The sequence below is a fragment of the Rhipicephalus microplus genome, chromosome X (assembly GCF_043290135.1).
Source record: "Rhipicephalus microplus isolate Deutch F79 chromosome X, USDA_Rmic, whole genome shotgun sequence".
Lineage (NCBI taxonomy): Eukaryota > Metazoa > Arthropoda > Arachnida > Ixodida > Ixodidae > Rhipicephalus > Rhipicephalus microplus.
The window spans coordinates 158,826,007-158,850,996 of record NC_134710.1 but is presented as its reverse complement, the minus strand read 5'-3'; the positions used below and the strand labels follow the sequence as shown (position 1 = coordinate 158,850,996).

The 24,990-nt window shown below is 45.4% G+C and overlaps 1 protein-coding gene across 2 annotated transcripts in view; it reads left to right on the top strand.

Moving 5' to 3' along the window:
• Positions 1–24,990, top strand: part of LOC119176906 (uncharacterized) — a 566,139-nt gene that overhangs the window by 469,242 nt on the left and 71,907 nt on the right. The gene's annotated exons all lie outside the window — the stretch shown is intronic.

Below are 24,990 nucleotides of genomic sequence, written 5' to 3'. Positions count from 1 at the left end.
CTACAGTGGGGCGCTCACACGTGCATACATGACACGGCCTCAAGCACGTGGATGTATACACACCCACGGGTGCGTATGTAGGTAAGCACTTACTAACTCGTATGATAAGAGTTCATCTTCAGCTAAAACACCTGCAGAGTGGCAAGCAGATCAAAACGTGCCCCGCGTTTCTCACGCACAAATTACACACGAAACGCACTTACAGTACAGATGAACGCGAATAAGCATCTCAATTGTTACTTCGCTGTGCCTGAAAAGCGCGCCTTTTTCGCAAACGAAGATTGTTCAGCGATTGCAGTCTCCTTTGTGTGCCCCGTAACTATAGGACAGAATCGTTCCATGAAAACCCAACGCCAACCAAGACGAATGATCCTTCCCGTGGGGAGATAATTGTGCGAGAGAGATCGTCCACTCCACTCCTCTCCGCGGGCCAAAGTACGCGCGAGAGATGAGAGTCACAGCGCACTCATTGCGCCATATTTCTGATAATGCTAAAAACACGATAGTCCCCCCACCCCCGAGATGCCCGCGAACAGCGGTAAGTGGTAGATATAAATAGCTTGCCGTTTAAGCGTTCAAGGTGCTGCTCCTCGGTGGCTCAGTGGTTAACGCGTCACCTTCACAACTCTGCGGTCCCATGCACGTGCGATTCCGGGCGCTAGAGTCCCTTTCTGCGTTTTTTTTCTTTCTTGCGTTTCCACATATATAGACACGTATAGATACACAGTGAGTGATAGCGACGCCAGCGTCAAAATCCAGCCGAGAGTGTCCATATAATTGCTATCGCAATAAAACAATACAAAAAACATCAACCAAACAGGAGCGCACAAGAAAACCCAGGAGCATAGCAGAAAACAAAGTATGGCAAAGCCTATCGAACACATTTTTGCCACGCGTTTTTTTTTTTTCTGTGCGGTGCTCAAGAACAAGGTCCAGCTCGCCTGATTTGTCGTAATTCCGTTTTTAAAGAAAACACGAATATATATTAAAAAAAACTGTTAGAGTTCAACACGCCAAAGTTCTTATTCGTTAAGTTGTAAAAACTTGTGCCTCATTTTTTTTCATTAGCAATGATTTTTTACCAACCTCGAGTGGAAGTTATCTCAATTTCTCAAGTGCAGCGACAACAGGGGGTGACAAGCACGTTACCGCAAATGTTTTACTCGATAGAAACCGACATGTGCAATCATGTACGCGCTCACATACAACTTTGCGTATGTGTGTGTTTGTGTGCGTGTGCGTGTGTGTGTGTGCGTGCATGTGTGTGTGCGTGTGCGTGTGTGTGTGCGCGTTCGTGTGTGTGTGCGTGTGTGCGTGTGCGTGTGTGTGTGCATGTGTGCGTGTGCGTGCGTGTGTGTGTGTGTGCGTGCGTGTGCGTGTGCGTGCGTGCGTGCGTGTGTGCGTGTGCGTGTGCATGTGCGTGCGTGCGTGTGTGTGTGTGTGTGTGTGTGTGTGTGTGTGTGTGTGTGTGTGTGTGTGTGTGTGTGTGTTTGCTAACCTTATCGAGACTTTTCACACGCAGATGCGCGCGCACACATGTGGCTTGTTATATTTCTGTTCTATGGGTTGTCCTTACTGGTTGAATCACTCTATGTGGTGTGTCTGCTACCCCCATGCGTTATCCTTTTAGCTGTGACACCAACACTTTTTGTTCATCCGGACAAAAGTGGCGGATAACAACTGTCGAGTACTGGCCATTATTGGACGCACGCTATGAGTGCTTCCCGTTGCCAATTTGCCCCTTCTCTGGCAATTTTCCGCCGGCTGCCTACTTCACATTGAATGTGGCAGGCATTCTTTTAAAACGTATCCTTTCTTTGTACTGCTTGGTAATGATCTTAAGCTCTAAATCGCTCTTGAAAAAGATGAGATGGACAACTCATCACAAAATTTTGCGTGTTAATTCCCGCCGCCATGACGCTGTGAATGGACTAACAGATTGTTTTGATGTTTTGTGTGTTTTTTATGTTTTAGCAGCTCTTTGCCTAGTCTGTGTAACGCTGTCCCTCCGCCGGCACAGTTCCCCTCACCACAGGTGTTGGAGTGGTGCCAAGTAGCTCACGCCCTCCTAGCAGTGCGCAGTGACATCTCTCTCCCTCGCCTGTCGCATGCTCACCGCGTGTCAGCTCTCTCTCGCTTCACGCTCTCCATCGCTCGCAAGGCTCGAGCCACTCCTCACCTAGGCATCATCTCACCCGCGCTCCCTCTCTCCTTCGGTCGGCGAGAAGCCGCGAGCCGGCGCGTCTGCGTGCTACGCGCGCCTCAAAAATCTCGTGGCGCCGACAATGTGGACAGCAAGCCGCTGCTTTCTGCGCGATTGCGCCGATGGGTGCTACGTCTTCGAGACATGCTTCCCGCTAGTGTGCCTATACCTCTTCCTGCTGTCACCGGCGTTGCGAGGGTCAGCGAAGTCGATGGCTTTCGCGAATGGTGACGTCAACACCGACGAAGCGCGAGCCAGAGAAGCCAAACGCAAGTGTTGGTAGCTGAAGTCCAGTGACACTGACGAGGGGCAAAACAAGAACATCGATCGCGTTCGAGAGTACTGGTGGTGCGCGGGTAATACCGACAAGACACGAGCCAAGAAAGACGAGCGCAAGCGTCTTCAACGCGTCCAGCCTCCCGTGTCTTTGCGTTTCAAACTAACGTTTACTCGAGTAAACGCTATACCAAGTTTCACTTTAAACCTTCTTCCAGCACTCGCTTCGGCGCCTGTTTCAACCGGGTCAACGCCGTGCGCACCGCTGCTGCATGCCTTGCATAGCATCAGGGTTCTCTTCAGGGAAATGGTTAATAGTTTGCGGCCTGGATTTAGAAAAAAACATGTATCCCCAAATCCGCAAGGGAAGTGGAACACGAAATTTGTCAGCGTTAAACGCATCGCAATTTTGTTGAAACAATGGCCTATATGCAGCAAAGCAGCACTTAGATAATTGAACATCGAGCCACGAGCGACTTATGCATTTTTTTCCCTCCTGTTACCTCCTTACGTATACTTGAACGAAACCTGATTATGCGCTTATTTTTTTACAATTTTATCACCTGCGCGAGCTGTAAACCAGCCGCTCGGCGTTGAGCGATAATAAATCAATAAAGGCACTCCGCGCGCGTGTTCGGACCGAGTGATTCCAAGGACGGAGGAGATCTCGGCACGATTGAGTGTCGTTTGCAAGGCGTCGGCGGCTTTCCGGTGCCACGCATGCAAAACGCCCAAGCACTTCAAAAAAAAAAAACAATAAGCCACTGTTAATCATCCGGTTATCATTATTCAGAAAAAAACTCGTGCTTAAAGGGTGCAACTCATCAGTATTGTGAAGTTTTCTCACAGCTTGCAACGACGTTTTTACAGTATAATGTCAAGAGGCGGCCTTTATTGACACGCCTGAGTAATCATATCCCATGACATTTATAAACGCATAGCGTTTCCGAATAAGCAAGCAAATCTCTCCAAAAAAGGCTTTGCATACTTCTACAAATGTTTGTGACGTTGATTATCAACTACTTGATTATCATTTGACATATTCACATCATGATGCAAAATTAAATTTAACAAATTTAACCGGTGAGTTTGGATACCTATTCACTTGGAGTGAAATCTGATGAGCTAATGGTGAGCATTTCAAATAAATACGCGCATGAAATTTACACTCAAAGTTAATTCTTGTACAACTTAGTATACGAAAGGTGCTTTAGGGCTCACATTTACAGTAAAAGTTAATATTATTACAATATAGTATAACGAAAGGCGCTTTTGTGATCTGTGGATGCGTGTGTGCATGTGTTTACATACATGTGTACGTATGCGTTCGTGCACGCGCGCGCGCGCGTGTGTGTGTATGTATGTATGTATGTATGTGTGTGTGTGTGTGTGTGTGTGTGTGTGTGTGTGTGTGTGTGTGTGTGTGTGTGTGTGCGTGTGTGTGTGTGTGTGTGTGTGTTTAGTGATACATACACGTACACATATGGTATAGTGATATCGGTGAGCATGGTGCTGCGCCAAGAAAAAACATTTTCTCTGTAGAAAGAACAAGGAGTTGGCTGTCCTGCTTTTATTTTATTTATATGCGTATAGTGAACAAAAATTTGCTTTACAGCTTTGTGTGCACTAAAGAATGACACAAAAGAAAAACTAAAGAAGAATGCTTTGTACAAAGATGGGTCCTTAGGAAAAAACAAGCAACTGAAAGTGTAGCCTGAAAAATAAAAAAAAAATAAGCGTAGTTGGAAAGCCATTTGATATAGGTACTTTCCGTTTACATTACGTCAAAAGAAAATACAATAACTTGACTGCCGTCGTATGTTACAGCGATTCTAGGGCTGTAGGAAAGAAAATAAAGCTTTCCTTTGAAATACACAGCTGAAAACTTTCCCCTACTCTGCATACGAAACTAATCAATAATAACAAGTTCAAAACAACACCCTTAAGGCTGCACTAACCGCGCCTTTTTTAGAACGAAAACGTATTCTCTCATCTCACAAAAACGCATACCTACGTTCGGACAGTATATCGATCAACTAGATGAACGAATAAATTACCTATAACACAAAAGGTTGGTTCAGAAGCATTCGATCTGCCATCTTTTCAGAGTTCTCTTTCTGTGGCATGCTCCAGAATGTATGGACTTTTCAGCAGGCAGGCAGAAAAGTTTGCATTCTAGATCATCAGGATTTTAAAAAGCATTTTTGACTTGTGCTTACGATCATTCTTTAATAGAGCCTGTATCACCAATTGTTACGTAAGAAACTGAGCATAGCAACGTAAGAATTTGAGTAATGTAGTAAACGTGAGGCGAGTGCAGAATGGCTGGGCAAAAATAGCGCGGTCACTGAGCTCTTTTTTCACGCCCCGTGCAATCGCTGAGCGTGCAAAATATTTACTCTCTTTAGTGCCCAATGGAGCGTTCACCAAGGAGGCTGGAATGTACAAAGGGTTGCATGTCTAACTTGATGGTACGTCGTACCATTTAGGGCAGCCGACAAAGCAGGACGCGCTGCAAACCCACGTCAACACGCACAGTAAATACACACCGGGTTTTGCAAAGCTGCATGCCACTATTACAACCAGTATTTTTTTTTTGACGCCCATATCGTGCGCGACAGACAAGACTGTATAAGTTTGCAGCATGAACGCATAAGATTTAGCACGCTGCCATACGCATGCGGATCAGTAGAAGATGCAGATATGAATAACATTTTAAGAGCCCCGACACACTCAAGTACAATTTCTTGTTGGCGGTAGCCCTATTAAACTGCTCACGCTTTGTTTACATTAGCCGCAGCGTATACTTCGCATGAACGGGACACTTGTACTTCATTCACGGTGATTCCGTCATAGAGTACCACTGCGTCCGTGGCACGGAGGAAGTTCAGCACGCCTGCAACTCTTCAAAAAGCGCTTCACAACGGAGTCCTTGGGCGTAAAAAAATGAAAGTAAAAAATGAAAAAGCGAATATATATATATATATATATATATATATATATATTGATAGATATGTGGGGTAACGTCCCAAAACCACCATATGGTTATGAGAGACGCCGTAGTGGAGGGCTCCGGAAATTTTGACCACCTGGGGTTCTTTAACGTGCACCCGAATCTGAGCACACGGGCCTACAACATTTCCGCCTCCATCGGAAATGCAGCCGCCGCAGCCGGGATACGAACCCGCGACCTACGGGTCAGCAGCCGAGTACCTTAGCCACTAGACCACCGCGGCGGGGCCTATATATATATATATATATATATATATATATATATATATATATATATATATATATATATATATATATATATATATATAGTCCAGTAGATCCTCCGTGAGCGGTCACAACGTGGTTTATTTCGACGTTTCGGCCTAGAGTCTGGCCTTCATCAGGATTAAAGATACAGTTTGTCGGTGCTCAGCTTTATACAATCTCAAATCAGAGGGAAAGGAAAGAGGAAAAAAAGACAGAAAAGGAAAAAAAGGAAAGAAAAAGAAAAAAAGAGAAGAAGAAGAGAAAAATAATATACGGTGGACGCCCCTCGGGCGCCCCCCTTCCACTCTTCCTTCCACTTCCCCCTTCATCTCTCTCCCCCTTCTCCCCTTCACCTTTCTGATGTCAGCGGTCTGTGTATGTTTCCGTTCACTAACGCATTCCTCCCGATCAGACGGCCCCTCCTGGCACTGGCGGTTCGGTGTGGGGCAAAAAAGAGCTTTTTAGGAAGTCCTAAGCCTTTAACTACTCGGAGGCTTAGGACTTCCTTTAACTACTCGGAGTTATATATATATATATATATATATATATATATATATATATATATATATATATATATATATATATATATATATATATATATATATATATGTGTGTGTGTGTGTGTGTGTGTGTGTGTGTGTGTGTGTGTGTGTGTGATCCGGTGATAAATAGCAATTGACTTGAGCGTACGAACGTACGAAAACTTTTATTAATTCCTACGTTTCCGCCGGAATCCAGCCTTTGTCAGGAAATACATTGGAAATGTAGAATGCATACTGCTTATATACATTGAGGGCCCCCCACACATATCGATTTAGTATATAATATCACATATGTGACAGTGTAACACAAACCAACATGGGAAACAGCACGATGTTATTATAACATGACGGTATCACAAAATAATAAGGTACAGCGAAGTCTGCACAGCAATGAAGGGCATTTTTCACAGTCATGGAAAGTATCAACATGATAACAAGGGTGATTGTGTACAGCGTATACATTTAACCACACTACGTTAAAACAACTCGATTGATTGATTGATTGATATATAAGTTTAACGTCCCAAAATCACCATTTGATTATGAGAGATGCTGTAGTGGAGGGCTCCGAAAATTTCGACCACCTGGGGTTCTTTAACGTGCACCGGGCCTACAACATTTCCGCCTCCATCGGAAATGCAGCCGCCGTAGCCGGGATACGAATAAAACAACTCGATGAACTAACAAGAAGCAGAAGTAAACAACCAGCAACAATGCACTAAAGCAACTTACAAGAAACAGGTGTAAAGGAACGAGAACAGCAATATAAAAAAAACGTAGGTGAATTATGTGGTAATAGCGATAAAAACACACACACCTAAGTAAAAATGAGATACATGACGTTCATGGGAATGAAATATAACCGACTTGTAGGTAACAGGCTGCAAACTGATAAAAGCGACAGACATGTGATATGGAATTCAGCCTTGTCTGTGACATAGTGATGACGTTGCTAAACTGCGCCCAGGAACGTCAACTTTCCTGCACTTTTGTTAGTGCAAATGTCAATGCTTCAAGTTTGTAGATGAGAATTGATTAGCGTGCTTCCCGTTCATGGTGACATTTAAAACCAAATTCCAATATTGTTGCTGTTAGGTCATCGAGTGAATGTCCAGTCGCATTCAGGTGCTTTGATAAGGGCAGGTTATGAAAAGTTGTGACATGCGCCTTGTGATTATTAAACCGCAGTCTGATTGGTGTCGCTGTCTGGCCTAGGTACTATAAAGCTTACAGACTGAGCACTCAAGTAGCTACACACAGTTACTCGTATCACAATCGTAATCACCTTTAATTTTTATTCTTAAATTTGACACCAATCACTGGGCTAAAATGGAGGTGATCATGTACGCAAACCTTGCAACATGGTTTGCCACAAAGGTGGCAACCTGAAAACACAGGAGGGGTTACCCCCGTATTCACAAACGCTCCTCGACTCGACTTTCACCCTTCACTTTACAGAGTTAAGCACTGCGCCACCGCTCGACTGAAAGTCACGCTGCGCTACTCAAGAATTGCAGCAGATTATCGCTGATATGCATTGACTTTCCTTGCCTAAAGAAGGCGCTCCGATCGACTTTCTCAAGTGAAGGTGAAGCGTTGAGTTATGGGACGTTGTAGAATGCAAGGGTTAGTACATATGAAGTCAGCATATTGCGCAAGTTTCTCGGCCGACGATACACTACACGTGGCTATTCCGAAAATATATTTTTGAGACGGTCGATCTTCATGAGAATGTTGTAATTCCTTCGTAATATGGGGTTAACGTTTGTTGCTGATGCGTAATGCGTTGGCATTAGGTTTGTAGATGTTCGCTGTTGAGCAGGCTTGTTGGAGTGAAAGAGCTCACTCCTGTACATTGCACTAGTACCTTTAGGCATCGTCAATTATCTGAGGCGGGCACTTTTGCCTTATTAGCGCATCACTTAGTTTGTCACAATTATCTCGGAAGTCAGATTCTGCGGAATACAACCATTTAAAACGTACTGCCTGGCTGTAGGGTATACTTGCCTTGTTTTGTCTTACGTGGCTACTTTCTAAGTGAAGGTAGCGGTGTCTATCAGTCGGCCTTCTGTAAAGCTTTGTTTTTAGTTTATCACATGATATACATACCACGACGTCCAGAAAGTTTATGTTTGGTGCTGAGTAGACGGGCGAGAAGGAGATTGATGGATGAAAATTATTAAAGCTTGCCACAAAAAACATAAGTTCAGTTTCCCTATGATGCCATATCAAAAAGATATCGTCAATAAAGGGCTTATGGTAAAACGGCTTTAGAGCGCGCGTGGCAAGAAACCTGTCCTCCAATGTTCCCATGAATATATTGGCGTAGTTCAGTCATACATGGTGCTCATCCAGGTTACACTCGTCTGTACATAGTGGATTTTATTAAATTCGAAGTTATTTAGTTGCACAATCAGTTTTAAAAGCTAGGCCAGAGTTGAGCTGTCAATAGGCTTGTCTAGTGAAGATTCGTCATATGCACGTATTATGGACTGAATGCCGTTGTCATGCGAGATATTTGTGTACAGAGAAGCTACGTCTAGAGTGACTAGTAGCGCTTTCTCGGGGACGTTAAGATCAACAATGTCACTTAAAAATACGAGAGAAAGATACGAGAGAAAGGAGGTGGGAATTTCTGTGTTGAGAGCGTCAATGTAGCCGGAAAGAGGTTCAGTAACCATACCAATGGCAGGAACTATTGGACGACTGGTGTTATTTGGTTTGTGCACCTTTGGTAGTGAATAAAACTTTCCTGGAACAAGACTAAGTGGTACCAGTGATTCCATCGTCTTTTTACTGATGCATCCATGTTGAAAAAGTTCCGCAAGGGTCTCGGCCACAATGCTTTTAAAGTCTTTAGTCGGGTCGTGACAGTGCTGCCTATAGTATGCAGTGTCGCCCAACTGTCACATAGTCGGACGTACTCATTACCACTACTGCACCGCCTTTGTCCGCGGGCTTAATAACAATGTCTGAATGGTTCCGCAGTGTCCCAATGGCTTTCTTTTCATTTGAGGTGAAGTTGTGTTTGAAAGGATGTTTCTGAATATGTGCTTCAAGAAACAATATTGTGTTGGACAGCTGAAATGTACAGTACTCACGGACTGAAACAGAACACTCGTAACGCGTGGCCGCTGGTGCATGTGCCACCGCTCGTGGGTGCTCGCAGAACCAGAGTATTGCATTGTGGTATAGAGTGAGGGCGAGAACAGCTACGGAGCAGGCTTACTCCACTCGTTGGCTAAATAGTCGGCCAGTAGTTAACCATGTGCAAACTGCCAGCGTTGCACTGCAAAGCTCGCGCGCTTTTGCATGCATGCAGCCCGAATTCAGTGGATGGTGCCTGAAATGCGCTCGTAGACATAGATGGCTTCACAATAGCATATGAATTTTGTCAAGCTTTTTCTCATGACACAAAAGCAAATCAGCAGCCACGGGACTGTTTCCGTGCAGCATTGAAACAGTAACTTAGTATTTTGTTGTTTCGCCCAGAGCAGTCAATAGTTCGTGCGGCTATTCTGCGTGGCAAGCATTTGTAGAGCTGTCAGCCACGGAAGAACGAGCAAGCTTCTGCTTTTTTTTTCTATTGAACAATAGGCTACAGTTCGCACTAACAACACTAATACATGATATTATTTCCATGCTGCATGAAGGCAAGCCTGGAACTCACTTTCTCCTTGCCGAGGCAGAAACCAGAAGTAAACTTTCCATCATTCTGTGCACATGTTTATCATGTCTACGAAAGCACGCAAAGCACAACCAGTAACTGAATCCTGTGTTTTACTTGCACAGCATGTGTACCACTTCGCCTAAGCACACAGAACGAGAGCGTCGTCTGCTGGCGTGGCAATAAAAGTAATATGCAGCCGCGAGCCAGTTCGGTTGACATGCGAATGTGCGTGAGCCTTGCAGCGCCACCCTGGCAGTGTACACAAGGTCAACTACAGGCCAACAATTTGGCGACCGCAAGGAGTAATCCTTCTCCGTAGGTGTTCTCCCCCTCGCTCTATACCACAATGCAACACACTGGTTCCACGCGCACCCACGAGCGGCGGCACATGTACCGTCGGCCACATGCTCCGAGTGTCCTGTTTCAATCCGTGAATATTGTACATATCAAGGCACTTGTCACGTTGTACCGGTAGTGTCCAGTGTTTACTGAATGAGACGCTGTTGTATGTTGATCGCTCATGAAAAAATTATCGTAGTCTCATGTTCCGCGCGAAGTCGTCAAGGTCCTTTACGAGCTGAAATTCATTGTACCTGCCAGTTGCCGGACGGAAGTTGAGACCACGAGAAAGAAGAGACATTTCAGGATTAGTAAGTGTGATATTCGAGATGTTGATAATGTTAATCAACTGGTTTTCATTATCAATAGCCTGGCCAGATATATTTGAAGTGCTGGTGGACAGCAGTGCTGATAGTGATGACGGTAGAACGTTATCACGAGCCATCTTCGTAGATTTCATCGCTTGCATTTCTGATCACTTCTTTTGTTCATATTCTTGAAGCAAAATACGTTCGTCAGAACTAATTCAATAGGCGCTTCGTAGCTATTGTTCTTGGTTACTCAAGTTCTTTACCAATGAGCTGTAGTGTTTGATCACAATGTGGGTAAGGTCCAATGACGCTTTCCAGAGCGTGTCATTCCAACGTTCTAAATTATGGTTAGACATTTCCGACGGAGCTGGTTTGAAGGAAAGCTGAAGGCCTTCTGGAACTTTTTGTGAAGCCACGTATGACGACAATGTAAACTCACGCATTTCACATCGCACACGTTTTTCAACAGCTTTCCTAATCTTAAGGAAATTACTGGAGTGTACAGTTACACTAGTGGGGGCATTTGCGAGTCAATCACGGGAAGTAGTCACAGTTGTATAGCGATTAGCACTTCTCAGAAATAATGAATGGAAACATGAAGAATCAATGTCAGACCTTTTAATTGCGTTGTGGGGTTCCCTCTGTGGTTGAGGTGGCAAACTGACGTCGGTAGAAGGTCCTTGTGGGCTCAGTGTGCTGGCGAAAGCCTTGATGGTGCGTTGATGCGACGGAGGCAGCAAGCGAGTCGAACCCTGTTTGACGGCTGCGATGAATTGGTAGACTCTGACACTAGTGTCTATGAAAGTTGCAACGCACGGTGCTTCAGTGAGTATGGAAATGATAGGAAGTAGACGTATTTGTCTAATCTTCGTACTTCTGGCCTGCTTCTGACTCCCTGTGTGTTCATTTGGCTTGGAGCTGTTTCTCACAAAACAAAAATCACCAAGTGTTCATCGGTTGCGCTTTACCACCTTACTTTTTTTTAGGCTTACCATTTCAAATCAGGTCACAAAATTCAAAAAGGTTCGTTTTTTTTCTTCAAAACAAAACCGAAACTATAAATAAACAAAGCCGCAAATACAAAAACTAGGCAAATCCGTGTACTACCCATCATTCGCATGGTCGCTGAACGATCGTAGCGCAAGAGTTCCCTCTAGTTAATTTTAGGAAATTCTATGCCCTCATCCACTTTACTCAGTGTACAGCTGCGGCCACGTCTGTCTATAACGTATCGCACACCAGCAGCCGGCCTAGCTCTACGGCGCAACTCCCTGCAGCCATTGCGCGCGTTGACGTCGCCTGCACAGGGGCATGCATGCGCGGCCTTACAAACATGCAGGCCTGCTCTGCACGGGTGACAACATTGTAAGGTGTGCTCATTTAACCGAAGATCCGCGCTCACTCAGGGTGCTTTTGTCATATATATTTCATAATACTAAGCGCGTTTCGGCTGATAACACACGCCTGCAAAAAAGACGCACTGTTTGTGCTCGTCTGGAATTTTTTTTTTACGTGGCTGTTGGTGTTATCATATCTTCGCATAATCGCATTACTCAAAACAGCGTCAAAGCGTGCATACTTGAAGCCGACGTGTTTTATCAGTAGAAACGCACTTTGTCTTGCGAAATAAATTAGACGAAAGCGCCCGGAGGGAGCGTGGACCTTCGGCTAAACAAGCACACCTCCCACCATTATAACCCGTGCAGAGCATGCCTGCATCGCAGGCTCTTGTGCATGCGACGTCACGACCCGCAACAGCCGCATGGTGTCGCACCGCAGAGCGAAACCGGCCGCTCGCGCGCTATACGCAGACGTAGTATATGGGAATTAAACAAAGGAACTTCAGTCATCGATGCCTGTAGCGATGACAAGTGTGCAACACTCTTTTTCTGACTGGCATCATGTAGCACGGGAACGTACTACCAGCTGGCAGCTGACCAGTCATCATCATCATCAGCATGTCTACTTCCACTGCAGAACAAAGGCCTTTCCCATGTTCCGCCAGTTATACCGGTCCTGTGATTGCTGCCACCAATTTATACCCGCAAACTTCTTGCTGCTACCAATCTATACCCGCCCACCTAACCTTCTGTCTCCCCCTAACCCGCTCGCCTTCTCTGCGAATCCAGTTAGTTACCCTTAATGACCAGTGCTTATCCTGTCTACGCGCTACATGCCCGGCCCATGTCCATTTTCTCTTCTTGATTTCAACTATGATATCCTTAACCCCCGTTCATTTCCTAATCCACTCTGCTCTCTTCTTGTCTCCTAAGGTTACACCTACCATTTTTCTTTCCATTGCTCGCTGCGTCGTCCTCAATTTAAGCTGAACCCTCTTTGTAAGTGTCGAGGCTTCTGCTCCGCAGCTAAGTACCGGCAAGATACAGCTGTTATATACCTTTCTCTTGAGGGATAGTTGCAATTTACCAGTCATAATTTGAGAGTGCTTGCCGAAAGTGCTCCACCCTATTCTTATTTTTCTAGTTATTTCAATCTCGTGGTTCGGCTCTGCGGTTATTACCTGCCCTAAGTAGACATAGTCTTTTACAACTTCAAGTGCACTATTACCTATCTCGAAGCGCTGCTCTTTTCCGAGGTTGTTGTAGATTACTTTCGTTTTCTGCAGATTAATCTTAAGATCCACCTTTCTGCTCTCCTTCTCTAACTCCGTAATCATGAGTTGCAATTCGTCCCCTGAGTTACTCAGCAATGCAATGTCATCGGCGAAGCGCAGGTTACTAAGGTATTCTCCATTAACTCTTATCCCTAACTGTTCCCATTCTAGGCTTCTGAAAACCTCCTGTAAGCACGTGGTAAATAGCATTGGGGAAATTGTGTCCCCCTACCTTACACCCTTCTTGATTGGTATTCTGTTGCTTTCTTTATGAAGCACTGTGGTAGCAGTTCATCCCCTGTAGATTTGTTCCAGAATGTTTATATATACTTCATCTACGCCCATATTCCACAGTGTCTGCATGACGGCTGATATTTCTACTGAATCAAACGCCTTCTCGTAATCTATGAAGGCTATGTATAGTGATTGGTTATACTCTGAGCATTTCTCCATTACCTGATTGATAGTATGAATGTGGTCAATTGATGAGTAGCCTGTTCGAAATCCTGCCTGTTAGTTTGGTTGATTGAATTCTAATGTTTTCTTTACTCTGTTAGCAATTACCTTTGTAAATAGCTTGTATACTACAGAGAGCAAGCTGATCGGCCTGTAATTCTTCAAGTCCTTGTCATCTCCTTTCTTATGTATTAAGATGATGTTAGCGTTCTTCCAAGACACTGGTACCCTTCCCGTCAGGAGACACCTCGTAAACAGGGTGGCTAGTTTTTCTAACACAATCTGTCCTTCATCTTTCAGCAGATCTGATGTTAACTGATCCTCACCAGCAGCTTTGCCTTTGCATGCTCGCCAAAGCTTTTCTGACTTTTTCTATCATTACTGGTGGGGTGTCATCTGGGTTACTGCTATAGTTCTTATAGTATTAAGGTCGTGGTTGTCCCGGCTACTGTACAGATCTCTGTAAAACTCCTCCGCTATTTTAACTATCCTATCCATATTGGTAGTTATTTTGCCTACTTTGTCCCTTAGTGCATGCATCTGATTTTTGCCTATTCCAAGTTTCCTCTTCACTGCTTTGACGCTTCCTCTGTTTTTCGGAGCGTGTTCAATTCTCTCCATGTTATACCTTCTTACATCGCATACCTTACGCCTATTAATCATCTTCGAATGCTCTACCAACTCTATTTTGTCTGTTGTACTTAAAGCTTTCCTGCTTTGGCGCTTCTTAACGAGATTCTTTGTTTCGTGGGACAGCTTGCCAGTGTCCCGTCTAACTACAGTACATCCAACTTTTACTGCACACTCCATAATGGTACTCGTCAGATTATCATTCATTGCGTCAATGCTAAGGCTGTTTTCCTCGATAAAGCCGGGTACTTGTTCTGAAGCGAGACCGTATGAGGATTATGAGAATTGGGACCGTATGAGAATTAGTGGGGCGCGGCGTTTGTCCGTCCGTCCGTCTGTCTGTCTGTCAGTCGGTCCGTCCATCTGTCCATCCGTTCATCTGTCTATCTGTCTGTCGGTCTGTCCGTCTATTAGTTCGGGTGTCTGTCTGTCTGTCTGTCTGTCTGTCTGTCTGTCTGTCTGTCTGTCTGTCTGTCTGTCTGTCTGTCTGTCTGTCTGTTCATCCGTCCATCCGTCATGCGTCTTTCAGTCCATGCATGCGTCCATGCGTGCGTTTGTGTGTCCATCCGTCTGTCTGTCTCTATGTCTGTCTCTATGTGTGTCTGTCTTTTTGTCTGCTTGGCAACGAGCACGAGCCACCGAGGTCCTTCACTGCGCTTTCTCCATGTCCCACCAACGATCCGCGACGTACGGCGACAATCCTGGAGACTGCAGAGAGAGACACCATGGTCTATTCAAATAGGTCGCGAAGGCTCGGGTGAAAAGTGGTTCAGAAGCTATTGCCAGTGCCATCAGCATGGGGAGTTATTGAAGCTGCGATTGAAGCGTGACTGTGTGTGGAGGGAACAAGCACTAATGATGAAAAACCAAGTTTGATTGAAGTCGAAGCAATCAATAGGTTTTACAAATGATAGTTTTCCCCAGCAATATTATGTAGGTTTAATGAACAAAGAATTTCTGACGGTTTTAATATTACAAAAAAATCTTTTTATAGTGCCTTCTGCCCCCACTATTATTACTTTGTGCCACCCTTGAACAACATGTTTATACAGGACAATACCCGCTCGTAAAATTCGTCTGCGAAGACGCACACCCTCACGTGTTTTAGTGTTCTGCACTCGCTTGCGTTTTCTGCTGTGCAAGAAATTGTTGGGTGCACTTTATTGTTGATTAACATCTTCGGTGCCGTGTCCAACAGGCAACAGAACGATGTGAATTACATCTAACGCCGAGTGCTTTCGTTGGTAGCTGCGGAAACGATATGCTGTGCAAGGATGCAGTATCAACAAACGTATGTCTTATGTCCCACGTCTTCTAGGTAAGAAACAAGGACAATGGTTCGGAATGCTGTGCTCGCTCAACTTTTATCTATCAGTATTCCCGCAGGCCGGTTTCCTTCTTGAGCGTGCAGTCACTATTCCCGTTATTGTTGAGCAGATAGCCAAGTTATCTACGACGGTACAACTCGCATTTCTTCTCACATACGTAGCGGTATTTGCAAAAAAAACATAACAAAGGAGTGTACGCAAATTTTTTTGCTCTTACTACCATTCTGTGCAGTGCAATAAGTTTGAGTTATTGTGACCATTGAATAAAACGAATTCCATTACTTTGGCGTGACTGGGCGTCATTGCTTTCGGTTAAAACAGAAGATAGCAAGCATTGTGCATGCTAATGAGCCTGCATATGTGTGAAACAAATAAGCCATGCTGCATATGTCACATAAATACGCTGCTACGCTGTTGGTTAATTCCTTATGCTGAATTCTAATGGCAAAGCCAGATCAAGTTTTTCTGCTCTAAGCGGAGCGATCGCATTTCAATGGTGGATGGGGAGCGTAAACTGTGTGTTCCAATGGCTAATTGAGAGCAACCACAGATCACGGATTGCTCCGTGGAGCAAGAGTTTTTGCTCCACCGAAGTCCGCTGATTCGACCAGAAGTTCACGTAACGTATATGCACCGGCCTTTCATGCAATCACGATTGAATGTTTAGTGGTCGCGGGCAGCCATGGACGACCAGCAAAACGCTTCACCCTCTCTCACTAGATTTCCGCTCACCAACTGCTCCCGTAGAGACGCGTGCGTTCCAATTGCAGATTTGGCGAGAGCAATCCGGCTCGGACCTGTGCGCTCCGCTCACGATCCGGCTGAGCGCTCGTGAACTGCCATTGGAATTCAACATTAACTCATCGGCAGAAGACGCCACGAATGGCGAATAAAAGTTCGAAGAATAAGTCTTCTTGTAAAACCAAGGCAAAGTGAACGGTAGTACACCTAAACATTACTATGTAGTCATGAGTCCATATTAAATTAGCTGGCGTTGACTTGAAGCGCACTCGTGGATGACTCGCCAGCGATCGCCTTAGCGCGGGTCCTTAGCGATCAGGGGCCTATGAAAAATAACTTGAGATCAAATTTCGCGTTAGTGCACACAAAATGGCGTCACTTGTTTACCATCTGTTGCGTCACATTCGCTTTATTTTTTTTTGTTCCAACAGAATTGTTTCCTCCTCACAAAGATGGCGCTAAGCGTTATGAGCAGCTGATCAGCCACTATTTTCTGAACGTATGGACTTCTATGAAGCCTTCGCTACCAGTTTATATATACTTGGAGGAACTCCTTCCTCGCGCACCTAGACATAGCCCGCGCAGCAGCCAATCGGAGAGTAGCGGTACAGCACCATCTAGAATATCCTCACTAAACTCCAGTTTGTATATACTTCTATGAAACAGCGCTGCCTAATATACATACTGATCGGGAGATACTGCCTTCCTTCTTTAAAGACGATAGTCTTTCTTGGGAACCTTCAACGGAAAAATTTTGGTCTGTCTGTTTGTCTGTCTGTACGTTTGTTTGTTTGTTCGCCCTAATGATTCCTGAAACGGCACCAAACGGCCCACTCTATTCGCAGCGCCCACCAATATTGCTCAAGTTTTAGCGTTCATCATTGTGCGATTGTGAATTAAAAAGCAAATATTGCGCATATCTAACCCATAACAACATGTCAATGTTTTGTATGTCTGCCTTCATACTAGAAGAGGCACACACAAGTAACTTTAAGGACTGCAGTGTTTAACGCACTGCGCTGACAGTGCAACCCGATGCTCAAAAAGGTGTTTCCAACGCTTTGCTACGAAGGCACGGTGGTGGCGCCTGCCCGTCGCTTTCCATTCTACACCTTATCACCTCCGTGACTGGCGCGCATCTTTCTCCGCGGTCGCGCACGCCTTCGTTTTCGAAGATGACTGCCAGATGGCTCTCGTGCCTAACCTACCTGAATGCGCTTGTTCGCCTCCGTTAAACACTCGAGGCACTCTAACGCAGCGCCTTCAGAATACCATTAACCGATTTTTTTTTTTTTTGCGCAGAACATCAAATAAACGTTTTGTTCACTCTCTCCAGACGCAAGACTATAGTCTTTCGGCGACATTTACAGTATAACATGTAGATTCGGGCCAATTTTTTTCTTCTCTTCTTCTCTCAGTTACGCCTGACGCAGGACAAGGTTAGACTATGAAGAGCTTCGCCCCTAAAAAGGCGAAACGTAATTTTATTCCTGCACAAAATTACGCCGGCCATGTTGACTCTTTCGCTGTACCGGTACGTTCTTCGTTATGAGTTCGAGCATTCAAGCCGACGCTCAAAGCTGGCGTAGTTTGCGTTATGCTACTGATTGCTCCTTCTCTCGCATCTATTCAGAACAGGGGTCTCAAACACATGGCCCACAGGCCGCATGCGGCTCATGTATTTTCAATAGCAGTTCACGGCGTCACATGGAGTAAAGCTTTGTGACTTTGCTAAATGATTTGGAAGTGCGGTGTCTCGTTGGGCTACGCGGCTTCTTATCTCAACAACAGAGCCTTCACCGTAGTCGTGGTCTCATCCACGCAGTGGATCCTTAACTCCACCACCATCGTCACCCGAGACCCCAAAGTAGCAGAGCAAGCAGCCATAGCCATATGTGTGCTCGACAGCAAACGGGACGTCATCTCCATCGACTCCCGACAAGCTATCAAAGGCTTCGAACACAGCGTTGTCTCCGGCCAGGTGCTACTCATCCTCCGCAGCGCGGATCCGAGTATCTTCAAGCATTACACCGTCGTCTGGTTTCCTGCCCATCTCGGCCGCGTTCCAGGCGCCCCGTCAAACCTCAACAACATCACCCATGATACAGCAGGCGTGCTTACCGACCGCGCTAGCCACAGGGCAACCCCATCTTGCCGAGTTAGACCAATGGGAATGTGTGCACTACGTGCAGCAATATCACATAACAATTTTACCTCGGACGCCACATTTTTCCATCCCCAGATCCCAAACTTGACAGGTCGCAGTCGCTAATCCTACGCTTAGTAAAAACGCACTTATACTCAAACCACACCGAGCTGCACGTTTTCTATCCCGACGCGTACCCCAGTGACACCTGTCCCTCGTGCGGATACATGGCGACACTCGCACACATGTTCTGAGATTACAGAAACACTCATTGCGACTCTACTTTAGGCAAGTGGGAGACGTCCCTTAGAAGCTGACTTCTCACCAACCAGCGATTGGCCGCCAACAGGCCCAAAAAGCGGCCACCACCCTGTCAGTCCCTACAATGAAAATGCCCGCTACGTGCTTAGCGGATCCTGCAGGACAAGTTTTTCAAGTCCAGGTTCCTAAATAGTACTTGCCTTATTTTTTCGCCAATGGGAATTTTCCCCGACATAATTACTGCCATAATAATGTTTTCTCGCATCTGAAATGAGTTCTGCCACTGTAAAATTAACGCCGCAGGTAGCACACAGATATATCTTTTCTGTAATTTTTCAATATTAGTGTATACATTTCTTAAAACACCTTGTATAGCCCGAATGTCAGCCCAGTGGTTGTGAGCGCCGAGGTATGACTCCGCGCGCAAGCTGTATTTTTGATAGCACCTATAATGTGACACCGTTTTCTAAATGCGAGGGGCATTTTTTTGCGTAGTGTAAACACTTTGAGCGTCTGTCTGCATATCTATCTATCTATCTATCTATCTATCTATCTATCTATCTATCTATCTATATATATATATATATATATATATATAGTCACTTACGACTCGGTGCTCTCAACGTAGGGTAAACCAAAATTATTATGGGAGGGTAAAACGGTTTGACCAGTAGGACTTCTTTGTCATGACAAGAATAATATCACAATCATCCCGTCACGCAAGTGCGTTCACCCGTACGTCATTAAACACTTTCCAAAAGACAGAGGCACATACCAGGGGGCGGGTATGGCCACGAGTGTTTGACAGTTTATATATGCCAAGGAACGGCGAAAACATGCATGGGTAATTTCAACACTTGATCGCTAAGAAAAAGTGAACATCGGCAGCATCGATCAGACGAATGCAAATAATCAATGTTATTTCCCCAACAACATTCGAACTCTAGAATTCCGTCTATCAATACATTATTCTGCCGCAGAGATCCGCCAGGTCTCATAACTACCTTTCAAATAGACCCTAATGTTCGTGAAATGCCAATTGTGGTTGCAGTGCTGGCTTTCCAATTTTATAAACATTGCATATGTACTCCTGCAATAGAGCCGTCACGTCGGCTTAACATCAATTGTAGTTAGATGTGGTCCGATCAAGTTTATTTATGTAGCAGTGTACAGGGCTACGATCCTCGGGAGCAGCAGCGTTTTATATCAGTTTACCATTTCTGGAGTTGCTAATATCTATGTTGCTGTTGGCGTCGTTACGCAACTGTAAATCACTGGTGATATGAAGCATATGCGGCTCGTTAACCTATGTCTGTGCGTTCATTTGTACAAACCTTTAGCGCAACTTCGTAATGTCTTGATCAATAAAAAAGTACAACATGGTCAGCTTGCATGTGCATGCTTCGCATAACATACATTCTCAAGGTACGTGAGATCTGCCATTTTTTTCCCTCCCACATACTACTACATGAATGATTTTCCTGCTCTCTTTTTTCGGCTTACTTATGACTTCGTGCAAATTCTTTTGTTTGTTTGTTTGTTTGTTTGTTTGTTTGTTTGTTTGTTTGTTTGTTTGTTTGTTTGTTTGTTTGTTTGTTTGTTTGTATCCTCTAATCCATGGCTCATACCCACTCTGGGGGATCGGCCAAGAGAACATATAGTCTCATATGGACGATAACTGCATTATTGCTTACAATGCAAATTCCTTCTCCCCACGTTTTCTTCCTTTCCCTTGGCACGAAGCAACCAACGGGCTGTGTAGGGTTTTATTAGCGTGAGCCTTCTAACTCTGAGCCATAAAGAGAAGAATGTGAGGATTCGCGAGACTGTTCGAAGCAAGAAAGAAGAAGTTGTGGCAATTTCCGATCTACCTGAGTGGGCAGTAGTCATAGTGGAGGTATCATGATCATCGTCGCCCTGATGAATGATTATAGACAGAAATATTAACAGCCATACCAGTGATCGACATGCGCTAACACTACGACGGCTGCTTTTTTTTTACAGCCATTACTATGAAGCTCAATTCCACGCAAGATAAACTGCGAAAACTCTTCTTCTGTAAGACGGTTCCATCGTGGCTTGCACGTGCCAGCGACGTGGACGACGAAGAAGCAGAGAGTGGTAGCGAGGCGCTCGTGAGGCGGCGTCATACTTTCACTGCTTCCGTGGCTACTCGACATCGGTTGCCGTCTGCCCTGTCTGACTAAGGCCTTTTTGCAGAGTTCCGAGATGGAGAGGGAGGTTTACTTGCGCACCGTAGCTGAGCTCCACTCCAGGATCGAGCGTCTTGAGGAGAACCTGGAGAACTCGCGCCTCGAGTCGGAGCAGAAGAACGCCATGCTGGTGGCGCTCCATCGACTGTGCATCGAAAAGGACGATCAGCTTCAGAGAGACATAGAGGAGGTGAGCGAGATTCGGAGGGACTTCGAGGAACTCAAACGGCTCGGCACTCATCGCGGCCGTCGCAAGAGTTGCGTCATCATGTAAAAGCAACCACACGCTGCCGTCGGACCCGCCTGTCCGAACGCCTTCCGCGGCGCCCATCCCACCCGTTCTGTCGTGAAATTCTAGCTGCCACGAAGTTCCCGCGAAGCGCTGTCGCTCCTGCTCAGCAGCCGCGTCGTTGTGAGGCCCGCTGCTAGTGCTCAGGCATCGCCCTTCCCTCACAGCCAAGTTTGTCATCGACCACGTGGCGCCTCGCTGGATGTAACAATTGAAGATTGGTCATCGGTACCGCTCTCTCAAGCTTCCACGTTGACGTCCGTAAAATTTCGGCAAAAGGACGAAGCAAATCCCATGTTTGCTACCTGAGACTGGTGGTATGCGAGCAGAAGTGTTTTCGTGCTTCCAAAGAACTTCGCCGGTGCTCTTCACGTGCTTTCCTTGCTTTGTTTTCTTTTTTTTATTTTCCCCTTTGTCTCTCAAGTGGGCTGTGGTCTTACCAGTAAACTGTGCCGTTACTGAAAATAAAACTGTGGGGTGACTTAGGTGAATGTGAGTCTACATGTGTGGTACATGTTTTAGTCAGTCCGTCCTTCGCTGTAGTTAACAGCGTGTAATGGTTTCAAGACGCAAATATAAGCGCAAATCATGTCGCACAGTAAAAATTAAGGATTTATGTCAATTTATTGTGTTACAATGTTGCTGCGACACATTTCTGGTTTGGTGGGGCAAGCGATCTCAAACCGGTGCAGACAACTTAACCTGCTCGCGAATCGGTTCAGTTAGGCCAAAGGGCGACGTTGACGGCACCTTGACCCGTATTCCCAGTTTTTCGTTCAAAACCGTTGTTACTGCTCAAAGGCTACTTTTTCAAACTTGTCCTACATCATTATTTAGTCATGTGAGCTCAAACAAGTTTGACCTCGAAACTTTCTCTCTTTTTTTTTTTTTTTTTGAGTACGGGTTCTTGTTTTTGCGCCATTCCTAAGCCTCTTCGCGTTTCAAATGGTAAGACACACGGTCTCCATCGTTCATACAGACCCACTATAGAAAAAAAAAATCTCTATTTTTCTCTATTCCATAAAACAAATGGACCAACGCGAAGCTTCCTTTCGAAATTCTTTTGCAATTTGTATGCGATTGTTTTATGTCGTGGTTGCCGTTGGCACCCTTTTCTGATCTGGCCATGGGTCACACCTGCGACTGTCCTCGGAGAGTGCTCGAATGAAAAGCAGGCGTAACCCACCGCGGTGTTGTAGTGGTTACGGTGCTCGACTGCTGACCACAAGGTCGTGGGATCGAATCCCTGCCGCAGCGGCCGCATTTCGAGGGAGGCGAAATACTAGAGGCAGGTGCACTTAAATTTAAGAACGCGTTAAAAAAACCCAGGAGGGGAGGGCAAAATTTCCGGAGCCCTCCACTACGGCGTCGGCCATTATCATGTCTTCGTTTTGAGACCTAAAACTCCTGCAATCATCATATAAGCTGGGGCCAACGATGATGTGCAACTTGGCCGGCATGCACTTTCTTCGTCATCTTCTTCATCTTAGGATTGTCTGCAAATAAGAACAGTTTGTTATTGGCGGCGTAGATTTGAAGGTGGTGACATTTATAGCACACTTTTCTGTATCGCCTAGTAATTTGGCGGATTATATGGCCACAACTGTGGCGGATAATAAGGCCTGGGGCCAGCAAGCCCATTGAGGTCGACCTTGTGTATTCGCATTGTAGGCGTTTCTTCAATGTGGGTGCCTTCTGAAGAAAAACAGGAGAGAAGCAGAGAACATATAATTGGAAGAGAAAGGACAAAAAGCAGCGAACACAGAGAGAGAGGGTCCTGCTAATTATGAACATGTTTCATAAGATTACGTTAAATAAATTTGTGCTAATTAGGATCATGCGCAAAGTTTTGGTCAGCCACAACCTCCGCTGCTAGTCCATCCTGGGCACAACTCGCGCAAGCCGCCCACATAATAGGGGCGAAGCTCCTAAACCCGTGGTTCTGTCCATGCAGGTATTTTGTGACTGCTTCGTAACCACCTAGTTGTTTGTATAACTCGTTCGCAGGTGGTGCTAGTGTGAGTGACAGGCATTTAAGGACGGATGAACAGACAGAGCGGCAGACAGACAGGCAGACGGACAGATGAACGGACGGACAGATGGACGGACGCAATGGCCGAACGGACACATCAGCGGACGCACGGATGGACGGATTCATGAATGCTAGAAAGGACGCACGGACGGACGCATGGACGGATGAACCTCATTGTCAATGACTGCATCGTGCAGCACATGCTTACCAAATACGCACTCAGATTTATCCATATGCTACCTACCGCTATCCGAGGGACGTGCCTATACTTAGTGTTTGCAAACTTCCCACTGCAGCCAGTACAAGAACCTTTTTCCCTTTGTTTCATGGACCATAAAGCCATATTAATGAAGGGACTTCGCAATCCAGCTGCCATGACAAAGAAGAAATCAAAAGAACAAACGAGAAAAACAAAACAACAAGCGAACAAGAACAAAATAAAAGTTTACTTGTTTAGTATACCCACAGTCTTACGTCTTTATAATGATGTAATGGGCTAACTTTTCACGGGAGAGTTTCGATTTACCGATGATCTCCCCCTCTTGAGCTTCGCCCACTTTTCATCACTTATTCTGTTGATATGGCGCAATTTCTTCTAGTTGCATGTGAATGACTTTCCAACGCTATGTGCGGCATAAGCCATGACCAACCAGTACCTCCACAGCAAAAGTTAGCTCCAGCCACATCTTTCTTCTTTTTCGCAATACGACAAACCATGTTCATCCCCGTGTACAAAAGCGTCCAATTACTTTTTTGCGCTAATGTGTTTCATTAGACGTTTTTTTCTATTTCAATTTATTGTTCAACGCCTGGGATTCAACGACCGAAAGACTTTATTTCTGTGGTCTTTTCACCACTCAGCTGCGTGGCCCAGATAGCCGTATCCAATAAAGGAGAAAAGGGTCGACCAACTCGGCATTTCCGATTATGCTTTTTAGTTTCCTTTGGGAGTACGCGTGCAAAGAACATTCAGTGTAAAGATGAATTGTTTTTCTTCTTTTGTAAGCATCCGGCTTAACCTGATGCGCTAATAATTTTAACGAAAAAAATTCTTGTTTTACCGCCAGGGTGAAGCAATGAGTGCGTTAGCACCAAATTTAATGTTTTACAAAGTGAGGATGACAGCTCTTTTGAATCTGATATCACGTGGATCTACAAAACGCTGGCGTAAGAGAATACGGTCGCTTAAGGGAGAAATTTTCTTTCCGCACCACCTCTTCGGCTTGAGAGCGCAGCAAGTAAACACGAGCTGGGTGTTGATGATTTCGGAGATAGCGCGTGCCAGTTATCACGAACTTGCCCCAAGAGCAAAATTCACAGTTGCCGCTTAAGCTGTACTTCCCTACCCTATCCACGGGCTTTTCTCTACGTGTTTTTTTTATGCTCATTGAAAACGGGCGGGGTGCTTTCTCTCTGCTTGAGCACTCTATGGCAGGTCTAACACGCAGGGGGATTTTATCGCATGCGCCTTCCTACTCCGAGCGACGAAGATGGGCCGGGCCGGCTTGCTTCATCTCTGCTGCAGTAGCAATCGTCGCCCCCCCCCCCCCCCCGCTTGTGCGCTCCTAATCTCAGGTAGCACATACGATGAGTGTAAGATGTTATCAATTTGGACGTTATACAGAATATGATAGCGGTGGCGACGGCGAAAACCCGTCAAGAGTGTCCATATGATTACTAT